The sequence below is a fragment of the Cariama cristata genome, unplaced genomic scaffold (genome assembly GCF_000690535.1).
Source record: "Cariama cristata isolate BGI_N322 unplaced genomic scaffold, ASM69053v1 scaffold10108, whole genome shotgun sequence".
NCBI classification, from domain to species: domain Eukaryota; kingdom Metazoa; phylum Chordata; class Aves; order Cariamiformes; family Cariamidae; genus Cariama; species Cariama cristata.
This window is the reverse complement of record NW_009630646.1, coordinates 6,058-22,879: the sequence shown is the minus strand read 5'-3', so window position 1 is coordinate 22,879 and position 16,822 is coordinate 6,058.

Below are 16,822 nucleotides of genomic sequence, written 5' to 3'. Positions count from 1 at the left end.
AGTCGGTGGCTCCTACAGGATTTCTTCTTTGGGGGTTTCTCTCCCCCAGCTACACGCACCAGCCCCCTTCACAGCAGTATGGCCAGCACTCCAGGTCTGCACTTTTTGGCATCCCTGGCTCTGTCTCTTCCCCACGTGCTCCCGCAATGGAGCCAGCCAGTTCACCGGCACCCCAAATCTGCTCCCAGAGAAGGAGACGTGCCAGGCACCGAGCTGTCCCCTGCCGCTACGTGGTCCTCCCCTACAACCTCCACTCCCCCCTTTCTGAAGCCTCTCCAAGTCTGTCTGCAACAGGACAAGGACACTCAGACTCTCCCAATTCCCCCCTAGCCCACCACAGCTTACCTTCTGGGTCTCCAGCATTCCCACCATCAGCCATGGAGACTGCTGTCCCAGAGTCATCCCATCCTGTAAAAGCACGCGTTTTGGGTAACACGGCCACCAGACCCCAATTAGATTGCATAGTAGCTGGTCAACGTGCTGCTCCTTTCCTGGAAACTTTAAGGTCCGTGGGTTTTGCAAGGCAACGGAGTCCTTTGACATTCAGTTGAATATATCTAATCCAGGCCTGTGGAGCAAACACACCATGGTCTTTAAACGTATCCAGAAAGGTTGATGACTTTGTACTGGGAAGACGTGAAGGTGGCAGTAATTCATCCCAGTACACTCTGCCGTGCACAACCTGTGCATATTCCCGCTGTTTCAAGGAAGAAGTTGCTGTGCCATCCATCTCTTTCCTTCTCACCAGCACCCTGTGCCTCTGGTCTCTCCCCTTGCTCTTTGTCAGGCACCAAGAAGGGCCCACAAGGCCCTTTTTTTGGTTTGTTTTGGGTTTTTTTTTTTTGCACAAAGCTCCCTGCAGCCGCTGCACAGCTTACCGTGCTGGGCTGAGCAACCTATGATTTCCCTAACCCATGGCCCTGAAACCAGATGGCAAGCCAAAGTTTTCTCTGACAAGCAAAAGAATCAGAACTGACACGATCGGAAAAAACAAGCTCAATTCCTCTTGGCAGGATATTAATTTAGAAATCTCTGGTGCCGTCGCCCCAATTCACAATGAATTTGGTTCCAACCTTTCCTAGTGCCAGACGACACAGAGATTTGACAGAGAAGGTAATTGGAGGAAATGGCTTTGTAATCTAGCTATTCTGCTGGCAAGATCCAGCTCTCCTAAAGAACAAGCTTCGTTTCCTGGCATGGCTGATTCATCATCTTTTATTTGTCCCCAGTGCCTCTTGACTTTCCCCTGCCTAGCAGGGATAGCACAGACCCTTCAAAGCAGCATCAGAGGTCTGCTGGGCATTCAGGCTCTTTCCCAGCCTGGTCAGCAACAGCAATGGGGCGATGAGCCTTGCAGGGTCAACGTCTCCGAGAGTTCAAGGGACAGGGTGAAGAGCAGGCTCGAGCAAGTCTCGTGGCCTGCAAACCCCTCGGACAGCGTGCACACCAAGCAGATGGAGCCAAGCTCCACCGACCGTGTGGGCTTGTGCCAGGCTGGTGGTAGGATCAAGGATGGGAGATGTTGAGGTGGGAGCAATCCCACCCAGAGACACCCAGGGCGTCCGTCTACTCCATATAAATAACCAGGAGGGTGGGAAAATCTGAACCGGAGCAGAGTTTGGACCAAAGCTCATGATCGCATTGTTAGTGACATCCCAAAGTGGCGCACACCCCAGAAAAAGGAGAGTATCTGATGAGGTGTTACCTGCCAGATACAGGTCCTAATTGTTGGATCGTCCATTCTTACTCTTCTTCTGAAAAAGATACTGTAGACACAGGCTGCACTGGGGGAAAAAAAATAAGTATTGAAGGAAAAAAGAGTTTGCCCTGGTCCCACTAGGAAAGAGGAAAAAAGAAAAGGGGGAAAGAGGGTGGAGTGGTTCCAAAATGTGGTCTGCGCTGAGGCGAACAGCGCTCACCTAGAAGTGCTCATGTACACCAGTCCCAGATCGTTCATACACCACATTTTTCCACGGCTCTAATAATAGCAACTATTTTAGTGATCTGTGTGCTTATGTTGTTCCACTAATCACTTGGTTTTTCTAACTGCAGTTATCTAGACCGGACGGTGAGCTGCTCTGAATGGATGTCAGATCCACTCCTGAGTTGCACCTCCAAGATCCGATCATTTGGCGGCTGGGGCATCGTGAAACCCTATAGCTGCTGGCTCTGCAGATCCCACCAACGGCCTGAAATCCCTATTGGGAGCCCTCTTAAAATGAGCCCTTGCCCTTCAGAAGGCTCCTCTCTATTTAAATAAACAACTTGGAGGATGGAGCATAGCAGCAGTCCAACGTACCCTGGTATGTGAATACATCTTTTAGCTCCATGACCCAATTCGCTGATGAAGTTAGCACCAACACACTGAAAGCATGCGAAGCCAGTGATTTTGTGGAGGAGGAGGAGAAGAGCTCAATTATTTTTCTTCATCTGCTAGCAAAAAAATATTAGGATAGTAAACAGCTAGCAATCAGATAGGAATGCCTGGGAGAGCTCTTACCTACTGGCATGCAGATCTCTCATCTGGAATTCATTTATTCATGTTCACTATTGATGCTATTAAACTACAGAGGCGGTTGGGGAAGGACACATTCAAAGGAGACCTGAAGTTATTGAACAGGACAGTCTCCACTGCCAATGTCACCTCTGGAAATAACGTAACCAAACCAGCAGACTAGCCTTGCAGAAGAAGAAATGCCATTTTCAGCAGCACCAGCACCACCTAAAAATCCAGCTATGGCTCCCATTACCCTGAAAGGCAGGATACTTCCACCTCCTGTCTGCAAATTCATTAGTGTTACCAGAAATATAAGGCACCTCTGTTATACTGCAAATCACAAAGGTCCAAATTCATCCTTGGGATGAACCCAGATGAGCTAGGAACGCAGTGCCTGGTTCTGCAGTTTGTAATTGCCCATCACACCTGGCGTTACCACTGAACAGCTTATGTGGGACAGATCCTGGGGGTCTCTAAACCTCCCGGAGGAAAGACTGCACAGAAGAACATCATATTGACCCCAGGGGTTTTATTCTGCATCCCATTTTACTGCTAATTCCCTCAGAAAGCTTTCTTAGTGCAAAGGATCGCCTGCATCTTGTTTAATTACATTCAGTAACTTAAACTGCTGGAGAAAACCCGCTTTAGCTATAATCATTTTGAGCTCTGAAGAAATCCCATAGCCTGGTGAAAACCGTAGACCTAATTTGTATATTCCCCTCAAGTGCCGTCTTACATTGATGCATCCATAGGTATGTACAGTCATTCACTCAGCTTACCCTGAACGGGGGTCCTGCTGGGTCAGCAAAGCAGAAGATATGTTGCCTACCCCTATTTTGGGGGGCTGTAAGTGGAAGATCCAACAGGAAAGCAGATGCCTCCCAGGAGCCCCACACTGCTCTCCATCATGACTTTCTCCAGGCAGCTCCAGGGCTAGGCTTACGCTCAAGCATTGCTTTAGGAAGGGACCACACACACTCAGGTTGAAGAGGGGGAAAAAAAAAAAGCAGCACATGAAGATCATGGAAGTCTCAGGGCAAGTAAATTACTGTTAATTGTAAGATATTTGATTGCAAGAAGCACCAGATGGCCAGCCATCTGGTTTTTATTATAAAATTAAACATGATTAACCCAAACAGGATTTCCTCAGCATTCTTCTCTGACTGGCTCACAAATACATCTTTAACACCTATGCTACAGATACAGCATAATCAGAAGCTCTTCCTGCCTTTCCCTAATCTACTTGGGCTAAATACTCTGCTGACTAACGCCCTTACATGTAAAGATTTCCAGGGGATGGATTCATTAAGAGATGAGAGAACTGGGAAAGGTCAGCTCAAACAGAAGCAAAGTAACCCCAGCAGAACTCCTCTCTTTTCCTCTGCTACACCCCCAAACTCAGCTTCAAAGGGCACAAGCCTACGCACAGGAGAGGATGTTGCCAAGGGCTGGGGTACCAACCTCTCCTGCCAGCATCGGTACCCAGTCGGGGTTGTGATGGAAAGGGACAGAATAGCAAAAGCTGGGGAGAATGGCCAGAGCCCCTCCATCCTCTGTCCATCTCCTCTCAAAGGTAGCAAGACTCTCCAACCTCCCCTCATCCTCCTCCCTGGCTTCATCCCCTCCATCACCATCCCCAAGGCAGGAACGGCCAGACCTCTCTCCCTAAGACTAATTCAATCCACCCACACCATGAGGCACTGCGGGTTGCTCAGCACACAAACTCGTCCCACCAAAGCAAAGTGAATGACAAAGAGAAGTCACAGCATCCTCCCAGCTGGCCAGAGCATGCACACATCCCAATTCAAGCGCACAGCTCAGATGCTAAATACACAGCATCACGTCGCTGCTCAAAAAACGTCTCTCGCTACGGTGCCTCTACAAGCTCAGGTTTTTTCTTTGCCTTTCTACACACATGCCTACAAACTTCAGGAATTTCCTTCTTGCCCCTGCATCCTCCGCATCATCAAAACGCCACTCTTGCCTTTGTCCCAGCACAGACAGCACTGCAGCAGCTCATTTTTTGCTTTGTATGATTAGCGATAATCATGTGTTTTGCAGGCTTCGGCCATTCTTTCCTTTAAGATACATAAATTCTGAGATCAAGCCCTGCGGAAATCAGCTCAGACAAATTCTGCCTAGCGAGTCAGGCTTGCAGGACTCGCTAATCCAGTAAGTTTTCACAGCCCTCAGCTACCAAACCTGCTCTGGGAGTCAGCTGCCTCTCACGCTCTCCCGGGAAGGTGGGCTGCCAGCCAAGGCAGCCTTTCCGAGCCCACCCAGTTACCCTATACACATTGTACGGCATCGGATCGGATCTCGCAATGAGCCCCTATCCCTCTGCAAGCTTTTCTCATGCAGATTACACACGTCTTCGTTTGTTCGAAGCAAATCGGTTGTGAATTGAACATAAAGGGTGTTCCAGGGGAGATGTCCCTTTGCATCATTCCCCAGCGTAAATCCTCAGGACACGATGCATCCAGAAACTGTCAATAATAGCCCGCTTGCACCCGCCTATCTTATCACGTACAGGCAGACAACCTGTTGGGAGAGTTTAATTGCCTGTCAGCCGACATACAACGGGCTAGGGCTCTAGCTCATGTAAACATGATTTTTTTTTGTTTGTTTTGTTTAGCTTTGAATATCTCCACTTTCAGGGCTACCCCGAAGAGAAAAATGCCATTATCTTCTTTTTGGGATAACTGCACCCCAGAGCGTTTGGCCCCCTCCTGTCGCTGCTATCAGAGGATGGGGAAACACGGTGCACGACTCCAGCTTGCACCCACTCGCAGGGTAACAGGGATCCTCGAGGGACCATTCACACGGCCACTGCCCCTTTGGCATCTTCTCTGAATGTGAAAGAAGAGAAGTGCCATTGGGTTTTGCCTGGCTGCTCACCCAAAATATGGAGACGAGCTTACCCGGGGGGCAAGCTCATGGTTTCCATCTGGATTCAGCTCTGGCTAAATACAGCAGACCATGCTCCTGGAAATATCGTCTCACTGTGTTCACCTCTCACCTTGCATTTGACTAACTCATAGTTTTTTTGCATGCAAAGCCACATACACGTGGTGCAGGATCACCGTAGTTTGGGGTGGAATCCCTCATAAACAACAGTTTAACTCCCCCTTTACAATACCAAGGAAAATAAACTCAAAAGGCAGATGCTGACAGAGCTGATCTTCCCACCTGCAAAGGCTGGATGGCCTGGTTCAGCAACCATCAGCAAAGGTGGCACAGAGAGAGGAACCATACCCTCCTTCCCAAACTGCACGTCCCAGGCTGGAGGTGGCCCAGCAGTCCAAGCCACCCATCATCTACTACACCTTTGGATGCTCCTTCCCCAACAGTTCTTCACTGGTGCTGCTCCTTGCCAGAAATACAGATTACCTCCCGGACCGCTGCGGGTCTTGCTGCATGAACAAAGCCAGCTCCATCCTTCTAGTAGGCAACTTTACATCTCTGGTGGTTTTAGAATGATGGACTTCCCCAGGCACACCCCAGGGTGATTAGCTCCTCCAGATTTTCACATGTTCTGGAAACCATATAACTTCTTCCATTTTGTAATATGGTCTTAGGAAAAAAAAAAAAAAAAAAAACCACAACCACACAATACAATATTAAAATGGTCTCAAACATGATAAAAGTACAAACTGCAAACTGATCAGGTTTCCAGCCAGTTCACTGCTTCTTTTCATCCTACTGGAAGCCACCAAATGGAGACCAAGTTCCCCTCAAGGACAGGCCATCCATCTCTTTCAGGCCAAAGCTCTCAGACTTGCACAAACATAAGGACAGCCCTGCCCTGTATTCCTGAGCGCAGAGGAAGACATTGGTAAGATAAAACATGGTCCATATATAGGCAATATTCAGGGAATTAACTGAAAAGCTCCAATACGTCTTCTATTCTTTTCCCTTTGCCTTTTCCACAAGAGACAGCCAGGCTTGCTTCAACGTGGACCAAATTACTTGCTTTTCCAGAGTCTTATTCTCAGAAGTGACTGTTTCACTCTGAGCTGGTATTTCCTCAGAAGAACCCAGTCCAAGGCAGACACCTCAGCTGGAAAACTCCAGTCTCAACAGGCAAAGGTACGTGCAACCAAGAAGAGCATCCTATCATAAGAAGGAGTAGGGAATTACCATAATAAGCACTGCCATACTACACACTTACAGAGCATAGCTTAAAAAGCCAGTTTTTAAATGAAGAGAACAGATGCTCTGACAAGAGCCCCATACAAAATATTTCCTCTGCCAGAAGAAAGAGTAAAAGGAAACTCACTTTAGCTCACGAATCAGCTTTTAAAGGCAAGCCCTAGTAAATGAGGTATAAAACTGATGTCAGAGCATTTCCACTACTTTCTTGTCTTTCCAGTACAGCATCTGCGGGGCTGGGCTTTCACTGACAACCACTCCTCCACAGCCAGCTAGGGAAATGCCCCAAGGAGGTGGAAGCACACAAAAAAAAATAAAAAATAAAAGCAATTAAAAAAACCTACAAGCTTTTGAAAGACAGTTTATCCATGCTGGGTACGTCTCTATCTAACCAGATGCTTCCAAATGCGTGGCACTATAGAAAAACCTGTAATTTTACCCCATGATATATTATTAACCCATATTAGACTTGCACAGAAACAACTAGACGCTGTTGCAGCCAGAGTAGAAAAAAAAAAAAAAAAAAAAAAAAGTAAGTGGATTACACTATAAAACAAGCGACTTCAAGAAGGCATGGTGTTATCTCAGAGGAGTTTCACAACACGTCGGTTCAGTCTGTCAAATGTGGATTGGAAGGGATCTTCGTGCCACCCTGGCTTCTCACGAGCTGCCTGGGGAATGCACTTCCAGGGATGCTTTCTACCAAGAGACGAGACCTTTGTATCTTTGTAAGCAACGGGAATCACGGAGTATGGATGGGAAGCCCCAATCCGAGCAGGGATCATCTACCAAGGGGCTTTGAGGCAGAGACACGTAAGAATTGGACTCTACCAGATCACAGGTTGCTGCCCATAACAGGCATAGAACTCCTGCAACATCTCACAGCGTTTGACAGCATGGGGACCGCAGCGCATGTCTTTTATCAGCTGGCTATATGCAACGCACAGATACTGTTGGAAAAACCAGTGCTGATACAACTGGGGAAAAACAGATATGCTTTTAGCCTGAAGAAAGGCTTGTCTGTTTTTTCCCCAAATCTATCAGCTGATTTAACAAGAGAGATTACTTCCTACAAACCTCGTTTTGCTTCTGGGTGTGCTGGGAGGCAGCAAGACCATCAGTGCATCAGGGAGGGAGCTGGCTCAAAACACACATCGCTCTTGTTCCTGCGGCGGTACGGCTTTTACAATGCATCATCACTTGTGCATGTTTGTGAAGGGGCCCAGAGAAACGACCCTTGACTGGAAGGGACCTGCAAGGGTAAGGGAAAAGATGAGCGGAAAATTTAGGGCTCGCTACCAGCCCTGCTGTTAGGATTTCAGGTGCTGGAGCAGGGCCTGCAGCATCTGAGATAGGTCAGGGTTCTGCTCCCCATTGCAAGGCACAGGTAAGGTCCCTGAAACCGATGGAAACGCAGGGCATGAATCAGCCCCACGTTTGCAGGAGGAGTTGAAGAAGACCACACAAGGCAGAGTACAGTCATGCCAACCCAGCAGAACACCTCAAATGAGTTTTATCTATCCCTGACGAATACAGTGCTGGTTTATCAAGCAGATGGTGCAGCTAAAAATGGTGCAAAACCCTACCACTTCAACATGGGCTCCTCGGCTCTCCCAAACCCACACTCTCATCTTCACTCCCTGCAAATGAACAACAAGAGCAACCAAACGGAGAAGCTGTGTGCTATGATAAAGCTCAAATGACACCTCAGCTTATTCAAAATCAGAACTGAACGTGTTTCTGGTTAAGTTAAGATGGCAGCTTAACTTACATCATACAGCAGCAAAGGGAAAAAAACAAACCAAACCAAACCTCCCTATCTGTGAAGCGCAGGTCCTGGAAACAGTCAAGGGCTTTGCTCTTCCTCCATCAGTTTTCTTCAGCCATCTTCACCTATGAGGTATGGGATGATGGGTTACCTCGAAGTCTTTTTTTGAAGCTGCCTCCCTCGCTGTCTTCCTCTAATGCATAACTTCAGCTGTCAATAGAAAGAGAAAAGGTGATTAAATCGGCTAACGACGACTCCCTGCAGGAAGGTACTATTCCTGTAACACAAATCTGACAGCTTGCAGTTCATTAAAAGTTCTCTTTTCCATCACTGTGCAAACTGAAACAGTTTTAGCTCCTAAGTGATGTGGATGTAATCCAATGCCTTGCAAACTGGAAGTAGTTGGTCACTCACCCGAGGAAAGGAGAAGGGATTTGTGAGATCCCAAGCAGTAGCTCTGGTGCTGTATGTTGCCACATTCTCCACCGCTAGGATTAGCTCGATACTAGTATAAATATATAGAATAGCGCATGTGTGTATATATATACAGTACAAACAGTATAAAGCAGCGAATTTCAGTAAGTGCTAGCAGTCTCTTTTATTGATGACCATAGAATTCTTCTTATTAATGACTGCTGCTACCCTAGTACATGAGACTGAGACCTCATTACGCCAACCACACAACACGCCTCAAGAGAGTTTGCTGTACCTTTGCCAAATGCCCCAACTTTCTGAACAGCTGAGGATTACAAGAAGTCACAGGAAAGGCCCCAAGGTCTGATCTTACAAGTCAGGATTAGCTGAGCAGAGATCAGCTCCTGTTTGGCAATGACAGCCCATTAGCTTCAGCCAGGCCAAGATTTCTTGCCCTGGATATCAGCCATGAGCACGGGAGTGCCACCTGTAAGTCAGGAGTGGGCATCCCTTGACAGAGACGATGACCTGCTGATGTACAGGACGTCCCATTATTCACAGGAGCCACCTCTGCATTGGAATAACACTCAACACCTGGAAGCGGACCAGAAGACGCATAGTCAAAGACAAGGACCTTCTAAAGCCAGGGCTGCTTTCCAGCCAACGCTAAATCATCACCAAAACTCATAATCCCAAGCATTTGCTTCCTTTTATATTCGTGACAACAAACTTTTAATGCGTGACAACCATTCATTTCTGGGATGGCGTCTTTGCCTGCATAGACTTTCCCAACACGCAACGCAGATGGCTCAAATGGGAAACAGCCTCCCCTTCGCCAAAAACCTCCCAGGTCCAACACACACCGCAGGCAACAAGCTGCCAGTCTCGCAGACCAGAGGGGAATCAAGAAGCCTCATACGAAGAAATCCAGACCAAGAGGTGTCTGGGACTTTCTCACGGACATAAGATAAAAGAGGTTGCCATCAAGAACAATGGCAATTTGCAGGGAGAAGGCTACGTCTACAGAAGCCCCTACCCACTCATGCAAGTGAATCCTATTTCCTTCCACTGAGCTACCTGGACCAGACTTTCCAGCCACATAAAGGAATATAACCCACTGGTGCTGATGGAAGCTGGCAATTTATACCGGGAGATGCTCTAACTCAGGGTTGAATCCAGCTTGAAGAATGGGTTTTCAGCTTTCCAAGAGCAAATCTGCCCAAGCAAAACGTGAGATTTCTGCAAGCCTAGGAGTCACAAAGCTGAACCTGTCTCGGGGTCTGGTTTTTGTTCTTTATTAATCATTTTCACGGGCCTTTGCACTTTTGGATTCCAGCCTGACTGGAAGCAGCAAATGCTGGAAATCTCACAAAGCTTTCCAAGTGTGAACCCCCTCGCTCCCTGGAGAAGGTTTAATGCACTTCAGGTTTGCATCCAGACTTTCAAGGGCTGAGCTAAGCAGTCACCCCTCTCAGACTCTCAGGATGTTCACCTGTCAGAGAATTTCCAACCTAAAACACAGACTTTCCTCCTGAAGCTTCTTTTGCAGAACCACGACCAAGAGATCACCGGGTGCAAAGTAGTGATGGGACCGACAGGCAGAGCTGAGATGCTGCCCAGCGAACAGCTCGCGATAGCAAGCTTTTCTCACTAAACACCCACTGTTCATCCTTTCCCAGGGATCTCCTAGGCTCCATCACCCTCATCCCATATAATTAGATTGAACAAATAATGCCTGGCGTTCATCTCCAGAGAAAGACACAACTCTCTTAGAAAGCCTCAAGCAATGCCAAAAATCAAGCGGGGCTGAGAGGTGGGGAGCAAAGCTGCCTCTCAGCCAAGAGAGTTGGAGCGTGCATGGGGAAGAGCCTCCCTCTCTCTCTCTCTTTGCTATTTTATTCTCCAGACTTACAATGAGGGCTATTCTCTCCTGGAAGGAGGAATCCAAAACACTCCAGCTTTTTTATTGATTCACTGCAAAGGGAAGGTATAGATTCTCCTCCGCTGGCCAACTTCCCATTAAAGCAGCCACCTCGGGCCCATGATGAACCGGTCGAGCTGAACCAAGAGGAAGCAGCGGCCGGTGGCTCTTGGGAGCTCGCAGAATCGGCGTTTCCGACTGACTGCCTCCCTCGCTCCTTCAAACCCCTCAATCAAAAACACCGCATTCACCGAGCCAGATGGAACGGGAAATGAGAAGAAAAACCTTCTCTCCGTCACCACTCTTCTTTATAAAACTGCTACCCCCGCCTCCCACCAAAGCAACAGGGCAACCTTGAAATTCAAGCCAGCCATTGGAACAAGTTGGCTAGGTTAGAGACAAGAGCGCCGGACTACGTCTTCACTGGCTCAGGATCCCCCGCACAGCATGGGATTCCCATACATTTCATCCTGCATTGGGTTTAGAGCAAGGCCATGTGGAAAAAGAGAGCCAGGCAAGAGCGTGGCCATGCCGCAGAAGGCTCATGGGCTGATTCCTGAAGTCACATCCTGCATTCAAGTGGTGCGGTCTCAGATATTTTACCAGTCCTTGATGAAAGGAGGCCAAAAAGATCAAAATGCCCTCCAGAGGAGGTTCATAAGGCTGCCACGGATAATCCCAAGCTGAGCAAATCCACTTTGCCCCAGTCATTACCCGGGACAGCGAGCAACTACAAGGTTGTGATGAGGTGCCCGGAGGAAGGGAGATGCTGGCTGGTGAATGGGAGACCACAAAGAGACGTTCCTTCCCTCTCACACCTTCTGCTCTCTGGAAACAGCATCCCACAGACCTAAACCAAAGCAGTCTACAGCAGAGCCTATCTGGGGACAGCCCAAAGGATGCCTTAGTCCCAGCCTGGGAGCCCCCACCAACCTGTGCATACCAGACAAATGCTGGGACCAGCAGGGCTCTCCCATCTCAAAGCCCACCTTACCCACCTTCAACAGAGTTGGGATGTGAGCTCCGTGGGTCAGGCACTGCCTCCGGCTCTGTTTGCACAGTCCAGCTCGATGATTTCACTCTCTTGGGACTCCTGCAGCCCGAGTCCTAAATAATGAGGATGTTCAAGTGTCCTGTGCCCATCAGACTAAGACCCATGGCATCACCCCAATCGATATGGAGCTGATGGGAACAGATCTTGGCAAGCTGATGGTGATGGGACCCGTAACCCCGAGATGCAGATAGATCCGCGACGACCCTGACTTTGGCTTATTGTGCATCCCAGTTCCCCTCTGCAGAAGACATAAATATGCCTGTAGGTGGCCCAGAAACACTGACTTATTAAAATGGGGGAGGAAAAAAAAAGGCAAAAAAAAAAAGCATGAATGCAGCGTCTGTCACCCTTTTGGAGAATTGGGGTTTTTTGTGTGTGTGTCGTTGGTGCTTGTTTTCCAAAGATTTACATTTTTGTGTGTGTGTGTCACTCACTTTTCATGCATTTTGAGACCTCAGAGCTTAGAAATTCAAAACACTTGTCAGTCACGTCAATCCTTCTGGACAAAACAGAGCTGCCACTTGGATGGATAAATAAAAAAACAACAAACAAAACGCACTTTTCTATCAAGCTGTGACTCGGTCACCCTACTCAATGCAAGCAAGACAATGTTTAGGGAAAGCAAAAAGAAAGATCTGAGTTTTCATACTCATCGGTGGAACCAAATTGATTAAGGTCATTTCCTAGGTAGGTCTGAAATCTTCTGCAACAATTTTTTGAAAAGAAAAAGAAAAGTGTCCCCCCAAAAAGGGAAAAGTCACTACTGCAAAAACATTAAATCTGCTTGGGTAACTCAGAATATATGTTGGCAAGGCAACATATCTCAGCTTGAACAGTAAACCTGCTATGTCAGAGGGTCTGCAACATATGAAAGAGACTTGGGTTTCAATATATCATGCTGAATTTACTTCTTTTCAGCCTTTCACAGCAAAGTATTTGATGTCTATCCTTTCACTCTTGCAATCGATAGGGTGACCTTACTTAAAAGTTTCCTGACCCTTGCTGTTGTCGGTATTGTTCTGTTAAAACGCAATTTAATTCTTTTTCTTTAGTCTGGAAATAGCACTGTACAGACAGCAAACAAGACAGAGGTTTGGTTTTTCTCCCCCCACAACCTAAAGGCAAAAACATCCATCATCAGAGTTGGCTTAAAACCAGATGATGTCAAGAAGCGTACAACGTACGGCGGCCCAGACCCTCTGTCAAAGTGGACCTGTTGAGTTGCACTGGTTTCATACTTCACATTCAGAGCTAAGCCCACCGGCATCTGGTCCAGTTGGTTTCCCAGTATTTTCTTGTAAAGATATATACCTGCTTGGTAAGGTAAATAACCAGAAAGGCCTTATTTTGGTGCTCTCACTCCAGCACTGAAGAGCATCCTACTCAATATTTTAGCCATAGGACTGAGTGGTCCCTCTGGATTCACAGCATCATCGGGATGTTTTCCTATCTCTTTGGTACTATGAAGTTATAACATTTCCAGGACAGGGACCTTTAGCCAAGGCCTTGTACATATTCCACATAATCCCAGAAAACCAAACAGATCAGGATTTACACGGAAAAAGTGAATTGTTTTCAAACAGCAACTACCAAAATAGAAGGAGACGGATTTTTCTCGTGACAGTGAGTGTTAGAAGAGTCAGCCACATGCTTTAGGGTTACAGCTGGATTATCCATCACAGGATCTTTGTGAGCCTGGTTTGAATCATATTGTAACCCTGTAATGCAAGTACTTTTGCAACAGCAAACTCACATCGTTATTATCTCTTGTGTTGCTATTATTACATCTTTGCGTTACGGCTGTACGTGGGTATTACACTGCATTAGTGATGCAGATGCACACATCTGCACTCACACCCATACATTTGCACAGGATTATGGCTAAAATTCTTGATCCTGCTTATAAAAAAAGCCCTGAAAATCTGCATGGCTCCCTTTAAATCAGCAGCATTATCCTACTGTAAATCCGGGGTGTAAATCAGAACAGACCGTGGCTCAGATGCTCTTCAGCCACACACCGTAACGGAGTAGGGAGGCTAAAAGCAAACGCTGGGCTCCGTACACATCACAGTTCCCTGCAACACCCATCCCCATTGCATCATGCCCTGCTCAGCCTCACACCCCATCACAGGGGCTGAGCCCCACTTCTCAAAGTACCAGCCCAATTCTTGTCATCGAGAAACTCTCTGAAACAGATTAAGAGCTGGTTTTGGCAGCGCTGCCGCTGCCACGTGCTTCGATATTGCTCACAGCTGAGTTATTTCTTGCTTCTTAGGAACTTTAAATGGCTTTTATGCTCAGTGAACTCATGAAAGGCTAGTATCTAAAGTCAGCAGCATTGAAACCACGAATTAGCCAAAGGAGAAACAGGCCAGTTAGGCATTTCTTACAGTACATTATCTAGATGGTTGCCAGAGGAGCTGATTTAAAGTCACTGTGCTACACCTGAATGTCGTTTATGGCTCATAAAACAAAATCTGTGTTTAAGTAACAATAAAGCAAGACTGCACTTTCTATATTTAATAAAAAAAAAAAAAAATCCTTTCTCACAGAGCAGATGTATTCTTATTTGCTCGGTGCCTGTCTCCAAGGCACGTGGAGTCTGAGCACGCTGGGAGATGCTTTCAGCCACAAAGCCCAAGAGTTAAGCAAGAGGACTTGCTCCAGCATGGATTATGTTCGATTTTCACTCATTTTTCCACCAAAGCCTTAACATACTGAATTTGCCCTCCTTGTAAAGGCAAGACCTGAACCCTCACGTACACCTGGAGCTGACAGAGGAACAAGGGAGATCCCCAGGCACGGCAGCAAGCCCACTGGTCCTGCCCCAAAGCCACAGCCCTGCAGTGGGAAGAAGCAGGGACCCTTCCAAACACCCCCAACTCCAGGGTCGGGACATTTGGCCAAACAAAGTGACAGCAGCCATCACATCAATCATGTAAGTCACAGGCACATCTTTCTGAAGATGCCCATTTTCACTCACCTGTTATCTGCTGATAAATTCCCTCATATCAGACTCAATGGGACAAAATCCACTTTTTTTGGTCTCAGTGCAAATGCTGTCTGGGGGTATTGTGTTACACAAAGCCATGAGGAAAGCAGCTATTATACCTTTGCTAAAGTTTCATTTTAGAGAATCTTCTGCACAAAACCAAGTCCTAATGAGAAATACACAATGGCGACAGACAAACTCTATCCTTCCGTTCCTCTGCACTGTTCTGCCCTCCACCGATTTCCAATCATCTGCCCCCAACCACCCTTTTCAGAGAGTCACGGCCACCTTGGGGCTGCCCACCTCCACACAAGTAGTGCCGATCCCCGGACAGCACCTCGTGCACCCTTCCCAAGCCCCAGTGCTGCTGGTGAGGGTGGGTGCTGCCTCCCAACTGCTCTCATCCTTTCCAGGGCCAAGGAGACAAGGTGGGTGGCTCAGCCCCCAAATCTCCCCATCCAAGGAGCTGGAAAGGACCCGCATGTGCGATGCTACAGCTGTTGACAGTGAGGGTCGTGGTCCTGACCTTTACCTGCTCTCTGAGTCTGACCCAGCTTTTGGAAAAGGCATTGTCCCGCCACAATTCATCTCCCCAAGGAAGAAGCCTGGAGACTTTTATCGGTCTGGTCCACACAGCAGGTCTGCAGGACCTCCCCGACACTCAGCACCACCCAGGATATCTCCAGGGCTGACGCCACACTGCGAGAGAGAGAAAAAAAAAAATTGTGAGCTTCTGCCAACTCAACCACCTCCAAACCAGCTACAGCATCTCATGAAAACAACACGCTACTCGAGATGGAACCTGAACTGAAATAGTTATGCTGCTATAAACTGAGCAACACCCTGCAGGAGGAGGGGAATGGGATGCCAGAGGGAGGGCACACAGCTGCATGTATGGATGCGGGGGTATGGGAAGCAATGCCCAGCTAAATCAGGAATATTAATTTCTCAGTATTAACAGACCACCTCCAATTTTAACTATCAGCATGAGGAACTTGCAGTTCAGCAGTACCTTTAAAAAGGCTTATGGGAAGCTCAAAATAGCCATCTTTTCTAAGAAGCGTCAGCACAAAAAGCTGTAACTTGTTTAGCGATGTTGTGACAGTTCTGCCGGCAGCCCTCCTCTGCAACCAGCTCCTCCATTTGGGGGACGGACCAGTGCTTTTTTAGAAACACCAAGTACAAGGAGGAGATGGTAGACTTTGCGGTGCTGGCAAATATCTATTTTTATTGGGTCACCTTCGAGGAGGCAGGAATGTAACATGTAGAAAGCAACAAAATACAGTCATTACAAAACTGTTTGGCTGTGGGGATCTCAGAGGGATGAGGGTATGCTTTGCTTTAATAGCAATTTAAGTGTAGCAGTTAGCACTGCGCCAGAGTCACAAAACAGCAACAGCAAGTCAGCAATGGCTGAGAGACATCGTTGACCTAACATTAGTTACCTTGTCCTGAGACGAAGACGACCACAATTCAAGTGCTTCACTGGCTTAAAGATCTACTTCATACATCCCGCAGCAGCTGAATCTTACCCCACACTTTGATGGTACAGCATTGCAAACTCACTGCAAACCATAACAAAGAGAAGAAGAGATAAAAAGGGATTTAATGCTGTCAGGACTGCTAACCCCCAAATTCCATCACACGCAAAAACCACAGAGGACTGAACCTGGATTAGTCCAAATATCCGCTCCATCTGCATACTTCCATATTTTTCTTCCAGGTGTTTATTTTTAAGCTACGGACACAGCCTTTCCTCACTCCCAGCAGCTTTCACCTTATAAATCCATCAGCTTTACCTTCCCGAAGAGCACAGCCTTTCGCAGACCCGCTCCTCCCACCCCTTCCCCTCTCACCACGCACCGCTGCTGCCTCACATTCCTCCATTCAATGGTTTCTGCCAACCGCCAACAAACATCAGGAAAACGCAGACTGACCTGTTTGCTCCTCCACCAAACAAAGGAGAGAAGGTGGCCTTGAGATTTCTTCTTTTGGGCTTTTTTTTGGTTTGGTTCTTTTTTCTC